A 17,126-nucleotide genomic window follows, 5' to 3' on the forward strand; every position below is an offset into this window, starting at 1 on the left:
CTAGGGAAGTCAGTGTGTATTAACATGCCATTATAGAGCCACAAAAACTTCCCTATTAAACATTTTCGTAAAGTAATAGCAAAATCATGTCCATATATGTATATGTATGTATGTATACATACATACATAGAGATGCTTATTTATTTTTAAGTATAAAGGGAAAACAATACTCATATATATGTGCATAAATATATAATATACACAAACATGGACTCATATATACAAAATGCATATTTATGCATATATGTATGTGTGTAAATATGTAGGCTATGCTTTCCTCTTGTTTTCCAAAGCCCTCACTTGGTATTTCAGCATTCCTAGACCCATTCATCTATACCACTTGCTGCACTCCTGGATAGTAATCATTTGGGTGACCGGATTGGACGCACAATACCTATGCTTCCTAAAAGCTTACTCTGGGAAGACCACCTCCACCTCTTAAGGAGCTGCTTTCATCATGATGATACATTTAACATTTCTCTGCTGAATGAAGAGGTCAGTAAGCCAGCTCTGCTAATCATAGCAGTAGATAACATCAGTTAAAGAAAAACATATTTGGAAATCACTCCATCACCCTCATTGAATAATGTTGTATTTATTTCTGACTCTGCTATTTATGAAAACTTTTTTTTTTTTTTCTTTTTTCCCCCCTTCTTCATTAAATCTTCTCATTCCTCTCCAAACTTGTAGTATTCACTGTCATTTCATCTCTTTTGGAGAATATTTTGGAGGCAGCTGTCTAGCAGTTAATTCTCCTCTCTAGGCCACAGATACCAAAAAAGTCCTGCCCAAGAGCTGTTAGTAGACTTTCATCATAAGACCATAATAAAGTACATTTGGCTTCCTTGGCATTGGGATGGTCACAAATACAATAAAAGCTTAGATAGAAAAGTAGCATAAGGACACTCACAAACATCTTTGTGAAAACCATGCTTTTCTAAAACCTCCCTATGAAGGCAAGAGTCTTCACAGTAATCAGGGCTTTTCCTCAAACTTCCTTCTTGGCTCACACATGCTCTTGTCTCCACTTTCTTTCCAGTTATACAAGGCTTTTCATGAGATAAGTTTCCATTTTTAGTTTAGATGCCTTATTCAAAAGAATTATTTTTTTTCCTTTTTGTTCTCAAGTTAGTCTAATTCCAAAATTGTGACAAAAGAAAATATAAGGAAATAAGATTTTAGTATAGGATTCCTGAGATGTGAGGGTGAATGGGATTAATGCAAAATGCACAGATCAACTAATCAGTAAATTCATTTGGGACAACGGTGCTATTGTACACAAAGGAAAATGCAGGGGAGAGGTGTGGTATTGCATTTTAAGGAAAACAGAGAGGAGAGGTTTTGATTACTGTTAGGTCAGTAGTGTGCCTAAATGATTTAATGCCTGTGGCTGAATAGAATATCCACAGCATTTCTGGCAGTGTGTGCATCTCTGATACCAGTGCCCCAGAGTTGGCTGGTGCTTCTGGTGCTGTACTGTTTGCAGCTCTTACAAACAGCAGAGTGAACATCTAAGTAATCTCAACAGTCATACTGTACTTTTTCAGTATATGCCAATCTGATCTCAATTCTCTCTCCTGGAAGTCTGGACTGTGTTCAAATCATTCATTCATTTTCCATACTTACTGTATGACTGGCTCTTGCTGTTACCAGTCGCTGCTATAACCTCTGTGCTATGCATAATAAAAATCCTTCCCATCTGAGTTGTCTGCCATGGTTACTGGAAATCTGCTGTATATAGCATTCCCAAGAGCAGTACAGGAAGGCACCTTTGCTGCAATTGGATAAATATCGCCTTTTCTTTAAAGAGAACATCTACTCTCCCTGAAACCACAGCTAATGGTGATTGCTAATGCCCCCACCTCTCCAATCAAAATGATGTTAAATTGCGTTTTAGTCTTTCTTCAGTTGACATAACAACTGAATGTTCCTCTTCACTTCTCATGCCTTACATCAAGGAAAAAAGCTGCTCCCGATATTTCACAAAACCTCACCAGAAAATATAGCTGGGGTAAGATCTATCTGATTACTGCCTACTTATGATGCTTTTTAAGTGAGTTTGCATGTTAATTTATTGCATGCTTTGTTTGTAAATGTGCTTCTGAAATAAATGAGGCATTTACAAATATGATTAATCTACAGATTCAGAAGCAAGTAATAAAGAAACAAATTACTGAGTGCCCTTGTCTTTTTACACAGAAGCTAAAATACAACTTTCAAACATCTAAGACTGAGCAGCTTTATTTTTTAACTAATGCTGTTTCAAACAGAAGTTTTCAGCAATCATTTTTTTTTCCAAGTTCCCGATTCCAGTTTCATTTATGCTAGTGTAACTCAGAAGCAATCTCGACATATGCTGTAAACCAACACCAGTGTAAACACTGTATAGATGAGGTTAAAATAAGGCTGTTATTGTACAATTTTTAAAGTGCTCCTGGAGATTAATACTCTCACCCTTTAACCGATTTAGGCACATCAGCACGGATACTGAAATGCAACAAGTTGAAAATTCAGAGTATATTTAATAGCACATTTTATGCCACTCGCAGTTTTAGTCAGACCACCCAGAGCAAAGAAAAGAAAAAACCACAACAAAAAAAGCCCTCTGCATTGTTTGCAATAATATGGAAGGAAATTGAGTGTATATTCTCTTCTTCCTGTATTTTCCAGCTAGATTAAGCTGTTGTCTTCACAATTGCCTCCCAGCTGCTGTGACTTGTGAAAACAACAGACCCTGCTCTGTTGTCTGCAGAAAGCCTGGATTGTTATGAGTAACTTTATTGCAGGCACATGAGTGTGTTAAGACTTTAAAACACGCTCAAATGTCATGTGCACACCCAGTGACGGGCAAGAATAATTATGAAAAAACAAGAATTCTATGTCTATGAAACAGTGTCAGACAAAATGGGCCATTCATTGTGTTCCTTTGGGAATGCTTGGACTCTCCAGCCAGAAAACAAAAAAGGCACTTTTTTCCTGCTGTAGGCTGAATGCTTAGCTTTGCCATCTGAGCCCTAAGAAAACATGGGCCCCCTCTCTAACTACTGGCTGGCCCGCACACAGTAAAAAGTATTAATGCCCCCCTTTTTTCCACCAGCTCTCTCTGTGTAGGCTGCGGCCAATGTAAAGTCAATGCAAAGACAAAACAGTTTGCCTAACATTAGTAAAAAAAACATAACTCTCGTACAGTCTGAAAATCCCTCTGACACACAGAGGTTTTATTCTAAGGCATATCCCTCCTATCCTTCGGCAAGTTACCGTAGCTACTGTTAATGCTTTTAGCAGGTATTAACTGCTGCCTGCTGCTTGGCTGCAAGCTCTATAGAAGTCTATAGATGAGCCTGACTGTGTACAACTGCTAAAAATTATTAGCAAACTACCTGGTTTACTACTGTCCCCTTTCACAATTTGACTTCCTAAATCAGAATCCCTCTGACCCAAAAAGAATTAACAGAGAAGAAAATGCTATGTGGTTTAGGCATGCATCAGTTCACTGATAGCACTTTTTCTCACAGGTGACCTGACTACAAACCCATATGGACACTGAGAAATTACAAGTGAGTAAGAATCACTTCATGTTTTGTTCTTTTTTAATTTTTTAGTCATTTCTATGCCAGAGACCATTTAACCAACATACTTTTTTTTGTTAAGCTAGTGAATCATTCTCTATATTTTCTTTTGATTTAGCATCTATTCAGTAGATTTTGCTAGACATCTATACATCTCTATATAAGGTTACAGTAACAATTCATTTCAGTTTGAGCTCTGTTTTACTGTAACAATCCCTTGTGACATTAAAAAAAAAAAAAAAAAAAGTGAATGTTTCTTATAAAAAGACCAGAAATATTCCTAGGAATTTGGTCCAATGTCTGAGTACAGATTTCCTGGTTAGTATTTGATTAAGACATCTAGCACGGATTTTACCTTCATAGGTTCAAGGCAGGCTAGAAAGTGTGAAAACAACAGAAACAAAATTCTTGAAGCATTCTGGTCCATCTGATTCTTCATATAAAGCAATATGAAGGGACAACGAAGAATGAATTGTACCCTCCAACAATTTTATGAGCTGCTATTTTCTTCACTAAGCCTTCTAACTCTATTTAGTAAACAAGTCAACACATCCACAATATTAAATAGGTTTTGAAAGGATACGGTGCCATAACATTAGTTTCTATTCTTCTTCAGGGCACAAGATGTCCCTTCTTATTTGCTCAGTACAAACAGCACTGAGCATAATAAGACACTGATCCTGAATGGGGTCTCAACCAACTATGCAAATATTAGTACTTGCAAATATTATAATAGGATGTCATTACGGCTAATACTGGGTCATCCCAAGAAACTGCAGGGGGTTACATCAAAAATGCATGTGTACAGGCAACCTATCTGTCCATTTCTACAACATGAAGGAAAACTATTTCAGACAATTTCTTGCCACTTGAAATGTGAAAGCAAAGGGTGACCCTCAAACATGTATTTAAATCAGACACATATAGTACTATGAAATGAACCATCAGGCCATCCATGAATTTGTTTTAACAATCCAACAACATCACCATTTCTCATTCATCCACTTAGCTTAATTTTCCTACCATCACTTTCATTGCTGAGGTTGTCTCTATTAAGTCATTTTTTGTGCATCATTAACTTTTAACCAGGCATCGATAGCTTTATTGTTTAAATTGCGTATGACTTTATTTAACGTCAGCATTTCTTCTGGCTCCTGACATGAAGTCACATTTTATAACTAATTAAATTGATCCCTGGGAAGCAAAAGCCACTAAACGGAATTATTCGTACCCAAGTGTCAATATATTAAATCAAAGGGCTAATGAGTTGGGTCACTGCCTCTTTTATCTGAAAGCTACTGCAGAATAGAATTCATATCATCCTCTACTTTCTGCTTTCACAATCAATTTTATTTAAACCAAAGGTAACTAATTAATAAATTTTGATATAGCTGTAAATAATATATTTAAGCCATTTTTTACCACGTGCACATATGTTAAGGTCACTTGCTAGGTGGAAAAAATTGCTCTGTTGATATAAACTGTCTAAAGCTACACATTTTTTTAATTTCCATGTGTAAAGAACATTAATGCAAGGTCATAGGAAGCTTCAAAAAAGACCTAAAAGGTGTTTTGTAAGTAAACAGTTTCAAGAACATTTTAGTTTTCAGCCATTTCCATTATAGGCATAAATCAAGATGAAAATTTGCCTCTTGGAACTGACAATACTGCCTAACGAAAGTGATTAAGAAATGACTAAATTTGTCATGTCAGCTTTTCCTATAGCTCTTGCAGCTGCTGAGTAATATCTTGGATGCTTTCACTATTTACATCTGGACACTACTTTTAAAATTCATCACCTAATAATTCATACCACTCACAGAATTAGTCATAGTTCAGCTTGCTTTGACAAAATGCTTGTAGATGGTTGAAGAAAGCTATCTTTACCGAAGTTGTCTTCAACTAATCTGATTATGCCCAGATTGTTTAAAAAACAAAATATTCTGAATGCCTCAAAAACACATTTTGCCACTAATTTACTTTGCTTGAGGCCCAATCAAGTTCTCATATTTTATAACCTTTGGAGTGCTCCACAGAGGCAAGTGCGTTCTGATGGTTACTGATATTTATAAGCTATAATTACAGATGAAGTCAAAGGGTGTTGAAAAGGAAAAATTAATTAAACAAAAAGAAGTTGAGTGCCATTGCTCATCTTTGCTCGAGCAGAGAAACAGGGATCACATCTTCTTGCCATAGCACTCTCAAATTACAACCAGCTCCTGCAAACTCCTAAGTACACAGAGTACAGAATGGAGAGTCTTGACTGACTAAAACAACTAAATTTTTGATGCTGCTTACAATTACACACAAGGAGATGAGAAAAGACAGTGAGAGAACACTTTCTGCCATTCATTCATCCTCATCCCCACAGCAAACAGGGAGCAGGAATGTGACTGAGTCACCACTAGCTCCCTAATCAACTTCCAGGGCTGCAACCCTTACACAGAAAAAACTGTAAAATTATAAGCTAGCTTAAAAGAAATACCTGAGTAACCATTGAAAGCAAGGCTGTGATTGTTCACTTCAAATTAATGGTTATTTTAACACATAATGATGAATTAAAAATAGGATGACAGCAATGTCCCTCTAACGTCCCTTGGTTTTGTTGTTTTACCACAAAGATCAAATGCATCACAAGGAACACCACAGATGTTTTTTAAAAATGCATGTTCTTGTACCCACACATCATTTGCTTTTTCAAACAGTAAATTAGGGGTTTTCGTTGGGTACAGTGGTTCCCTTATAAAACAACTTTAAATAGTCACTTTTATCCATTTATAAATGGATACGCTTTGGAGGGTCAAGTATGTGCTGTTGTTTCACACCACAAATGTTTTCTTTCGTTTCCAATGGTTAAATGTCACGAGAGTGCTTGACCCCACTACAGAACATCATTCAGGATCTGGGGGAAACCGCAAATATGGCTGTACCTGTGGTTGGCACAAGATCATTTAAAAATAAAAGATCATTTGAAGAGCGTGTAACTAATACTGAGCCATTTTCACCTAAAAACATTGACAGAAAGGGGACTGTCTTGATGTATTTCCTGTAGCTTAATATTTTCTTTATTTTCAAATTCATTAAACATTCAGACTTATAACAAAAAGTCCCGTAGTTAATCTTAAACTACGTGATACTAGGACCGGTCATTGAATGTATGGAGATTTTCTTTCATTTAGACTCCTTGGGGGAAAAAAACTGATATGAATGTCAAAGTTCTACATAAATAAATGCAGCTTTTGGAGAAGAGAGTAATCTTTTCAAATGAAGACTGAAAACACAACTGTGCTACAACTCTGTCAGCCACAGTTCCCTTGCAAAGCATGCAGGAGTTTTGTGCAAAGAATGTTTAGGACCATGTTATAAAATTATGCTGTTGCCTGAGTTTACTACAAAGAAGTTTCAAGCATGATGCTGAAGATGCACAGGAATTAATACTGTGAGATTGATGACTGCAACAAAATATACCCACAGTAGTCCCAAAATCATGCTCTAACTACTAGCAGCAGCTGTGTTCATAAACAGTTGAACACTGTTGAAACAACCAAAATAAAGTTTGATCTAGAAAAGGTTCCAGTTCCGATCAATTACAATGGCAACAGCTGTCAGCAAAATGTAAGGGTAAGTGAGGGCAGTGAGAATTGTTGGTATCAGGCAGGATGATCTCTAAACAATATCCAGCCAGCACTGTTTGAGCAGTGTTTCAGATAAATCATGGAGAATTCTTTTTTTTTTTTTTATTTTTTTAAATTAAGTTACCTAGCAAAGATTCTTGTGATATATTTGAGATTCAGTATTGCCCATGATAAAACAAAACACAGAAATAACACCAAATCTACCGCTAAATACTTAGCACTGGTCAAGTAGAATTTTTGGGAAGCATATCTGTCATCACATTCAAAAATTGGTTTAGCTTATGGGTTTGGAACATTCTGTAGAAATAGAAAAGAATAGCCCTTAGTTGGGATATTTCCACATTCTTTCATACACTGTCTTTCAGCACTGATTGCAAAATGATGGGAGTAATTCATTTAAATTCTGACCATTTCTGCTTTTTAGCAATGATCAACTAAGAACATGTGATCAAGAAATAAGTTTGGTTTCTCAGAGTTTAAAAACAGAATATCTTAGAAGAAATTATCCAGCACCACAAGACATAGAAATAAAATGTCCAGTTAACATCACAAGTCTTTGGGAAGATAAAAAAGAAAGGGAAGGGTTTGTAGAAGTTAAATGCAAGCACACACACAAGTAACATTTCCATTAAAATGGAAAAAGACTTGTCCACTAACATGCTAATGCCAATACCTTAAAAGAATTTTCCCCCAGATTTTTGCCAGTGATTTCACTGTTATGCCATTGCTGTTATTATACCCCAGTGGAAAGTGATTTGTTGATATCCCCTTAGGTCATTCCAAGATGTAGGGACCCTATAGCAATTAGCTGCTCGTGTTTCTGTCAATTTCCTGGTGCTAGCTCTTCCTTTTCAAGAGACTTTTCCCCTCTCCATCCATACTAGATGCTTGAGGTTCTCTAGCTCAGAGCTATGCAGGTAACAAGCTGAATTGCTGGAGACCGATATAGTTGCCTTTGTGCTTCAGTTAGCAAAATAATTTCTGAAAGCATCTAATATTCTACATGAAGACAGGAGAGGAAACGTGGTAAGAAACATGAACTATTTATAGAAATTTTTTATAATTTATCTTGGCAATTTTTTTACATATGATTTTCCCTAAACGCAAGCAGTCAGTTGTCAACAAATATGGACACAACTGGCCTATGTGAAGATTTCCAAACTTTTACATTCAAAATTGTTCATGCAAGTAGCAGAAGAATGGATACCTCAATCTCCGCATTCACTTGGAAACTATACTTCAAATTGTGTGTATCTTTTCCCACTAAATTTAATTTTTAAAATGTTATTTTTTCTGATAATTTAACAATGAAAATACCTCAGGTGAAATAAAATGAAGGCAAAAAATTACTTAAGGTGGACAATATGGTACTGCATTTGCAGGTTCACTTTGGGATTAGATATCTATTTGATTTCAACTTCAACTGAAAATAAATGGTTGAAATAAACAGCTCCAGCTGTATGCTGTGCCTTCAAAATTGGTGGAGTACAACCTGGTCAGTCTGAGAAGTGTCAGCACCTTAAATTGGCAGCAAGATGCTCAGGGTATTTTAATAATATTTTAAAAGGAATAACTGGATGTCTGTGGCATATTGAACATGCATCTCTGAAGAAATGCAGAATAGTTGATCTTACATTAAATTTATTTTCAATGATTTCATGGGTGGGAAAAAAACAAAAACAGGAATAATTAGAAAGCAAAGTTCTAAGAAATTGTGGTGATCTCATTTTGCAAAGATTTGTGCAACCACTTTTTGTGTGTGCTTATGTTGAATTAATCACAGTGAAACAACAGCCAGCTGATCCAAATTCAGAAATCATGCCAGCCTCACATGAAAATCAGTTTGAAGATCTTTAGATACATTCTAGTTGACTTTAAAGTTTGGAAATTAATCTTGCTAAGAGTGAAGTTAAAAGAATTCCAGCTATGATTCTGTATTATCAGCGCTATTGGTGATCAGTTGAAAGAATAGTACTGATAAAATGTTTCTCAAGCACTGCAGAAAATACACAAACAAACTGAAGGGTTAGATGCACTCACTAACAGACACGAGTTGGGATTTTACTAGTGCAAACTGGCATGCAAACAGTTTTTCCAGGCCAGTATCCAAAAGCCTTTGAGAATATAGCCTTAAGGAGTAGAGTTTTTCATGACACATACTGAAGTGACAGACTACAAGCTAGAAATCTTAAAGGAGGTGATATGGTAAAAATATTACTATCAGTCATCAAAAATAATAAATAAATAAAAGAAACTGTGATTCTACAAAGTTAAAAGAACTGGCAATATTTTGTCTGTGTGTTTATCTACCTCTGTAGCATGTGGTTTCTGTGCTTTTTATGAATCACAATGAAACATCAAACCCAAAAGTCAAGAGGCAAGTTCACTATATACTTTAAAAGAATTCACAAAAATGACTCTTTCTGTCAACTATTCACACTCAAAGGCCTGAATGAACAGGCTTTATAAATACGGGGTACTCATAGAAGCTTGCACAGCCAAGTGTGCCTGCAACCAGATATTTCCTATGTGAATAACTAGACAGGGAATTTTCAAAGGCTTGTAGTAAGCAGTTTCAGCAGCAAATTCTCTCAGCCCTTAGTCACATGTTCCTTAAAAGGAAATCATTAGCAATCCAAAAACTCCCTTTCTTTACTGTTTTCCCATGTATGTTCAGTGTACTGAGACACACTGTAAGTGATATTAACCTATGCCTGAAACGGCAACCAACAAGTTTATACTCTTATAAAATACTGTAAGGAGCAGTAAATATGTATTATGTACCTAGCTTGTTCCCCAGTTCATATCTTCCACATCATTTGGACTCTACTTCATAGATGAATAAAGCCACATTCTAAAACCTTTTAAAGAAATGGTCTTCTGAGCCAGGCACTCAGACTCAGGTTATCTGTATTCAATTCCCAGCTCCACCCAGGCTTCCTGTGAGACTCCAAATACGCCACTTAAGCGTCTGACTTTCTTGCCTGTAAAATTGGATGAATAAAACTTCCTTTCTGTAACTCTTCTTTTGAGACTTATCTAGCAAGATTTTTTGCTTCTTCAGGCAGAGGGACATCCCTTGCTTTTCAGAAGCAGTCACAGCTGAAAAGTCATCCATACCATGACAAAACTTCCAAAACATTGAACCAGACCAACTGTACTACTCCAATACCACAAAACTCTCAGTTTATCAGTGCACTCGATTGTGGTCAATAAGTGATATTTCAAAGAGAAAAAATATCCAGGAAAGCATGCCTGGCATCTTGCAAAGTCTTTAAACAAAAGGATTATGTGTTTTAAAAGAAATTCAACTGCTAATTTTAGCATTGGACTGTATCTTCTATATTTCCTACGACTGCTCAGCTTTTCAAGTATATTGAACAAAACTTGCAAACCTTTGCTCTTCTTGCCTGTGTCCTGTCATGGGTGCCCACATTCTACAAATAGCTAGCAACACCAGAACTACACACACTGTTAAACTGTATTTTTAATCTTGGTTTTCTGGTGACATGGAGAAACAACATGAGCCTTTTTTTCCTCATGGTTTACAATGTCACCAATTATACCCAATAAAAGCACATTCTGATATTCTACATCTGGGCAGAGTTTAAGCAGGGTGTGTGTGTGAAAACAGCAAGAACGTGGCAAGATGTGCAGTTGTACCACCCAGGGTAACCAGTGTACCCAGTAAAAGGAAACTGCTGCAATTTGGGTTTGATTTAATAAATTAGTTGTAGTAATTTCTTAAATTCAAGCAATACTGTATTATGTAGTAAGGCTATTTTTAAAGAAGGATCATTACTGTGATATTATTATGTGTACAGAAGAGCCGTTCTCCACAACAAACCAAAATGAATGGAGTGGAAAGAAGGAAGCAAAAGAGAAAGGGTAGAACAGACTAAGATAGGAAAGCTGATTTCTCAATGAAATCCAGTACAGAGTTGTCACACATATCAGATGACATCCCACCTTTGACTTACCTATCAAACATGCAAATTTATCACACTTTTACCTAAGATTGGGCTCCTATTAATTAAATAATTAGCCTGAGGCAGTTCACGTTCTTATAACCATATAAGACTGGAACTACTTGCCAGTAAAAATTCCTGTCAGCATAAAGGAATGACCTATATAAATAGTATATTTTTTATTATTCAAAACTTTCTTCACTTCTCCAGTTTTTCCCACCACTCTGCTTAATATTTCTGCATTTTAAAAATATTTTTTGCCAGAACAAATCCAGCATCTTTAATGGTATGATCTGTATATAATCCACTTGTGATTTTTCATTTAAAGAAGCTATCCCAAACTCAAGGGTGTTAAACTTTTTAATAGTGCTACCCTATGTTTTCCCTTATACCCCTGTGCATTCACATATGCATTTTAAATACTTCTCTAAAATACCAATATTGCCTCTTTGAAGTACTGAATGGAAACCAAAGGATCAGACATTCTCAGTTCATGACTTTCAGTAAGGGAAACATACTGAGATTATAATTTGACAGGGATTTCCCTTGTCTTTTAGTTCTCAATTGTTTTCCACAGCAAAATTTATTCTACAAAGCTTTTACTTTGGAGCTTCCGTCAGCCCATAGTTCATAGATCAACCAATGACAGAGAACAGCTCTGCTTCTCTCCATTGGCTTCTGAACACAAACTAGTAAAATAATGAGTGACAACAATTTCCATAAGTTCAAGAGCAAATATAGGCTGGTCTTACAGGGCAAGTAAGCAATGGATTTGTGACTGCTAGTCATTTGACTGCACTGTGTGCTGAGCTGAAAGCTACTGAAGCTTTTCCTGTAGCTGGGTATGTACAGATCCTGCCCATTTTGGATTCTTCTAAATCCAACAAACGAATGCAACTCAGCAACTTTTCCTGTTGAGGTAAAAAACCCTATATATATATATATATATATATATATATATATATATGTATGTATGTATAAAACAACAACAACAAAAAACACCTCTTTGCCCTGCTTTCACAAAGACTGCAGGAACTCAACGTTTTTCAAAACACTTATCTTGTAATACATAACTGAAATTAGCCAATAAGTTGAAAAGCTAGGGGCATATGCACATTCACATACACAACACAGCTGCATAGAGCTCATTTCTAGGGAAGACCAGGCAATATAAATTGGCTATCCTCCTTTTCTGCTCAGTTGCAAAACTGACAGCTTTAGAAATTGAATCTTTTTTTGTTGTTGTTGTTTTTTGCTATTGTTGCTACATACAAGGATTCTTCACAATAGTGACAATCGTGCCATGCACAGCATTTGAAACAAGAAGTGTCACAAGAGAAAAAAATTAGAGCTTCCTCAATATTAAACTTATTTTTACGGTGCAGCTTGGATAGTGCAACAGCTCATTCCTTAAAATGAGAGGTTTTCCCCACTGCTTCTTCCATCCCTCTCCTTTCTGCTCCCTGCCCACTCCCCAGCAGTCCTCCCCACAGCAACCCTTCTCTCACCTGCTCTGATGCCCCCTTTCCTGTGAACTTGTTTTACTCAGTAAGCTGGCAGAAGTTTCTGTGTGGTTACAGAGGGTACAGAGAATGACAGAGAAGCAGGAATTACTCCTCTAGGCATTGCTAATCTGTTGCGTTACCTCCAGACTTTCACACAAATCTTCAATGCAGTTCTCAGCTATGCTTTCTCACCTGTGGACATGCCTGCTCAGGTAACTGCAATGTTCATTATAAGCTTGATTTCCAAAATCCTTTATTTACATTATGTCCTTTTAACTATCAAAAAAAAAAACCAGATAGATCCCTATATCATTCCTTAACTACACTTTACTTTTCAAGCACTTCTGGTTAGAAAGTTTACCAGCTTCCCCAGTAGCAAGATCATTGAATGCAGGTGAGTCGTTATGATGAATTGGACTGATGTGGTTATACAACTAGGAAGCCTTTTACATTAGAAACAGGATTGACCATAAACCTATCAGTGAACACATGGAAAAAAGTAGAAACTGTCAGGAGAAAATTATGGACCAGAGAAAAAAATTAATAGTGAAGTACTTTACAGTGCCAGACTTTGTTCAGACACAGGCTATACTTCCTTCCTAGGACCAATAGAAATATGTTGGTATATTTTAAGGCTAATCATTTCTGGCTGTGAACTACTGAAAAAAAAAAAAAAAATTAAGTTCACAGATTAAATGCAGAGACCGCAGATCTCTCCCAAACTCTCCTATTTTAGTGATATTCTAATGAAATGAAGGTACTTCTGTTGCTGGTTAGAATTCTTGCTCCCAGAGTAATATGAAAAGGGATGAGATGAAACTAATTTCCAAAAATAAAGTCTCCAAGTATCTAAACCTCAGCTGTTTTAGTGGGTTCCATCAATTTAATCTAGGTATTCCTATTGTAAAAAAGAAATAAAAAACAAAAACAAAAACAAAAAAAAAACCAACAGAATTCATAGTGTTTCCACCCCAGAAATTTACAAAGCATCCACATACCTTCTTGTGGGTGAAATGGAAAAATTACGTAAGTAAGCTTCAACATAACAAACACAACAGAGGGAAGAACCTGGGAATTACAGCAGATGTCAGACTGGTGTTTTGTATTGTTGTGTTGGTTTTTTTTTAGAGTAAAATCTCCTGTAAGATATTCCTTCAAACAGTGCTGAATAATCAAAGCAAATCTGAAACTTCAGACAACATTCCAGCTGGTAGGTCTGCTGAGAACATGTAGGGTACATTTCACCAGAAATGAAATTTTTCCCATTCCATTTTCCCTGAGATGCACAGACCCTCTGCAAAAAACAAAGGAAGTATTCTGTTCCATACCCAACGCTCTATTTCTAAAGGGAGTGTTTGTATATGCAGAACAAGTACTTTTGTATGCAACAAAACTTGAAAATATTTGTTTCCGATGGCTGTGCAAGAGATACAAGCTCAACTTTTTGCTCCTTTTATACCTATTGAAGTATAAGTTCTAATCAAAATTTTTCCTGAATTTAGAGCATTTTAACATCACTTACACTTAAACCTTTCCTACCAGGACAATCTGAAAGGATTTACCATGGCCACTAATTTTCTTGGCACTTAACTGAATGCAGTACTTTTTAGGATTTTTCCATCATCTCAAGCTTGAACAAAATTACTTATTGTGTCCAAAACTTATTCAAGTTGAATTGTGCTAGGCAGACTGGCAGCACAGTTTATAAGTTCTTTTCTAAGGAAATCAAAGGAAAAAAATGTGTATGGTTTTGTTTGGTTGTTTTTTGTTGTTGTTGTTGTTGTTGTTGTTTGTTTTGTTGGTTTAACAAAATGCTACATAAAACACTGAAAAAATAGGCAAGCTGACTGAAATTTGCATTCATTACTACCACTTGATTGAGGCAAGCTGCAATATAGCAATAAATCTTGCACAAGAGACAGAAGGCAACTTGCAAATACAGAACAAGATGGGAGGAGTAGTGCAGCACTGAGTGAAAACAGTCAGGTACCAGGAATGTGAGAAGGAATTGTTAGTTATTCCTTTTTTTTTTTCCAGTAGGTTCTGAAATGCTACCTTTACATGATTAACATTTCATAATGGTAAACTAACTGCAGCAAAGGAATAAAATATTATTTTAAAACAAATAGTAAATGAATAGTAAGGTATTAGTAACCTTTTTCTTCTATTGTGTTTTGGTTTTTTGGGGGGGTGGGGTGGGGTAGGTTTTGGGGGTCTCTTTAGGAAAACAAAACCAAACAAACAAATTAACAAATGTTAAGTACTTAGAAGCCACGGATCTAATACACTCTACAGCTCTTCACAAAACCTCAGTGACATCTGGGTCTTGTCATAGCATGACAAGAAGGTAATCTGTGTGGGACCTTCCTTTCTGATTTAGAGGTGCTTTCTCTTAATTGGATGGAAAGAAAGTCTGTTAGTAAGGAACTCCTCCACCAAGGAATGGAAACAATTCTTCACAGAAAATCTTAGCCAGAATCTGCATGGAATTCAAGTTAAATTATTTTCCCTCAGCCTTATATCAGCACCAAGTGCCCCTGCATACATGTAGTTCCTTGACTTTATCCAAAGCAGAATTTTAATCCAGGCAAGATTTCAACTTGCAATATAGGCCTTTGTAGCATTAATGTCTGAATATCTCTGGAAGCTGCAGTACATCAAGTGTTATATACTTTGTCATCTCTGGGGAGAAAGGAAATAAATGGGTGATTCTGAGCCTAGACAGCTGTAAATCTATTACTAAGATGGAAGCAGATGTACTGCTTCTATTCTGTGGAGTTATTCTGGATTTGCGCAGACATAAGAAGGATGAGAGTCAGGTTTGCAACTTCTATCCTATCACAATTAATTTATTTAGTGAACATAAATAAGTTTATTGACTAAATAATGACTAAAAAATAGCCTAAACAAATCTCTTAAATCCTAATGAAGCCTTCCTATTACTATCATTCCATTCTTCATCATGAGAGAACAAGGCTTTCAAAGGAAAGAACAGATGAACTGCAACAGTCCTACCTACCATAACAGTGATCCATTGTCTATCCTTTCCTCAGAAAGAAATAATGGATGTTCTGTGTTTTAGTTAATATCTCTGAAATTTCTTTTTCTTCATAGTACTAGAGGACTGCCTACACTGGGATGATTTAAAACATGTAAAAGTTTACAACCAGTTTCATTCTTAGCATTCTGCAACCTGCAGTTTGCACATTCACTATCTTTCTCCATTTAAAGTGGAGCTCACAGTTTAAATCCCGATGACTTTTACATTAATTCTCTCAGGATGTATATTTACATTGCTCAGGTGAGAAAACTGGATTGGGCAGGAAAAAAGAAGTCACTTCTCTACTATTTGAGTAACGATTTTTGTTTTCAATGCAAATTAGAGAGATAACGGCAAAGAAACCATGCAAGGAAAAAACAAAGCTTTCCTTAGTTTACCTCAGTTGCAAGCAGCACCTCCTTAGAAGCTCCAGTTCCATTATTTCTGAATGTTATCCCCTTCACATTGAAAGGCTTTTCTTGATTCAATAAGCAAGTATTTTCTAGTGAGGTCACTGCAGCTATTGTCTCTGTTTTCACAAGTGTACCTTCATTGAGCCCTGATTGCAGCTATGAGCTTTGAGGCCTCATATCCAAAAGCCATCTCTGCCGCCATTTTGAGGCTTGCACATCCCCACACAGGAGCAGGCCTCACTGAGCTTTGGGAGAGCGTTTTTGGCAGGACGGGGTGGGATGGGATGTTCTGATATTGAGAGGGTCAGAATGTTCTGACAAAGAAGAATCAGATGTGTTGCCTGCTTTACAAGGAGGTTTCCTGTTTGTTTCAGAATAGGAAACAAGCCCAAAACCTTATAGTATTTCTTCACAAGCTGGTTTGCTAATGGTAACCACAAGATTTTTCAAACCTCCTACACTAGAGTGGCTTATCCTTCTTTCAAGGTAACAGCAAGCAAACTTGGCATCACTGTCCAAAGAAAATAACTGTTTTCCATGCCTTAAAAATACTGCATCACTATCAAACTGCTGCCCTGTTCTACACAGAACACAGCATCAGCAAGTAACTGAAAAGTGACCTAAAAACGTTAGAAAAGGAGAGGAAAAAGTCCTGCCTCTTGTACAGAGAAGTGTCATTAGACTATCTCAAAGGTACCAGAAAGGTCTACTGGGTCTAAACACATTTTTAAACATGTAGCGAGAGAGTTATAAAAAGCATAGCACACTACACATATAATTAAGTAAATACAAATAATCTTTACGTATGCTGAACCATTAATCCGGACAATTTTAATGACAATATTTATTTGAATGCAGTAAGAAATGAGGATCTCTACTACAATATACAAGACAGAGAGAGATCAAGAAAGAAAAAGAAGATGTTGGAGAAGCAATTTCTTTGTACTTTTTGGAGGAAATTGTTCCCTGATCTTAAGAGGTGATGGTTTTCATTGC

General features: G+C 36.3%; 1 protein-coding gene across 1 annotated transcript in view; it reads right to left on the bottom strand.

The window, feature by feature from the left end:
• SOX6 (SRY-box transcription factor 6) overlaps positions 1 to 17,126 on the bottom strand; it is a 399,666-nt gene that overhangs the window by 106,288 nt on the left and 276,252 nt on the right. The window lies entirely within an intron of this gene.

The sequence above is a fragment of the Coturnix japonica genome, chromosome 5 (assembly GCF_001577835.2).
Source record: "Coturnix japonica isolate 7356 chromosome 5, Coturnix japonica 2.1, whole genome shotgun sequence".
NCBI lineage: Eukaryota > Metazoa > Chordata > Aves > Galliformes > Phasianidae > Coturnix > Coturnix japonica.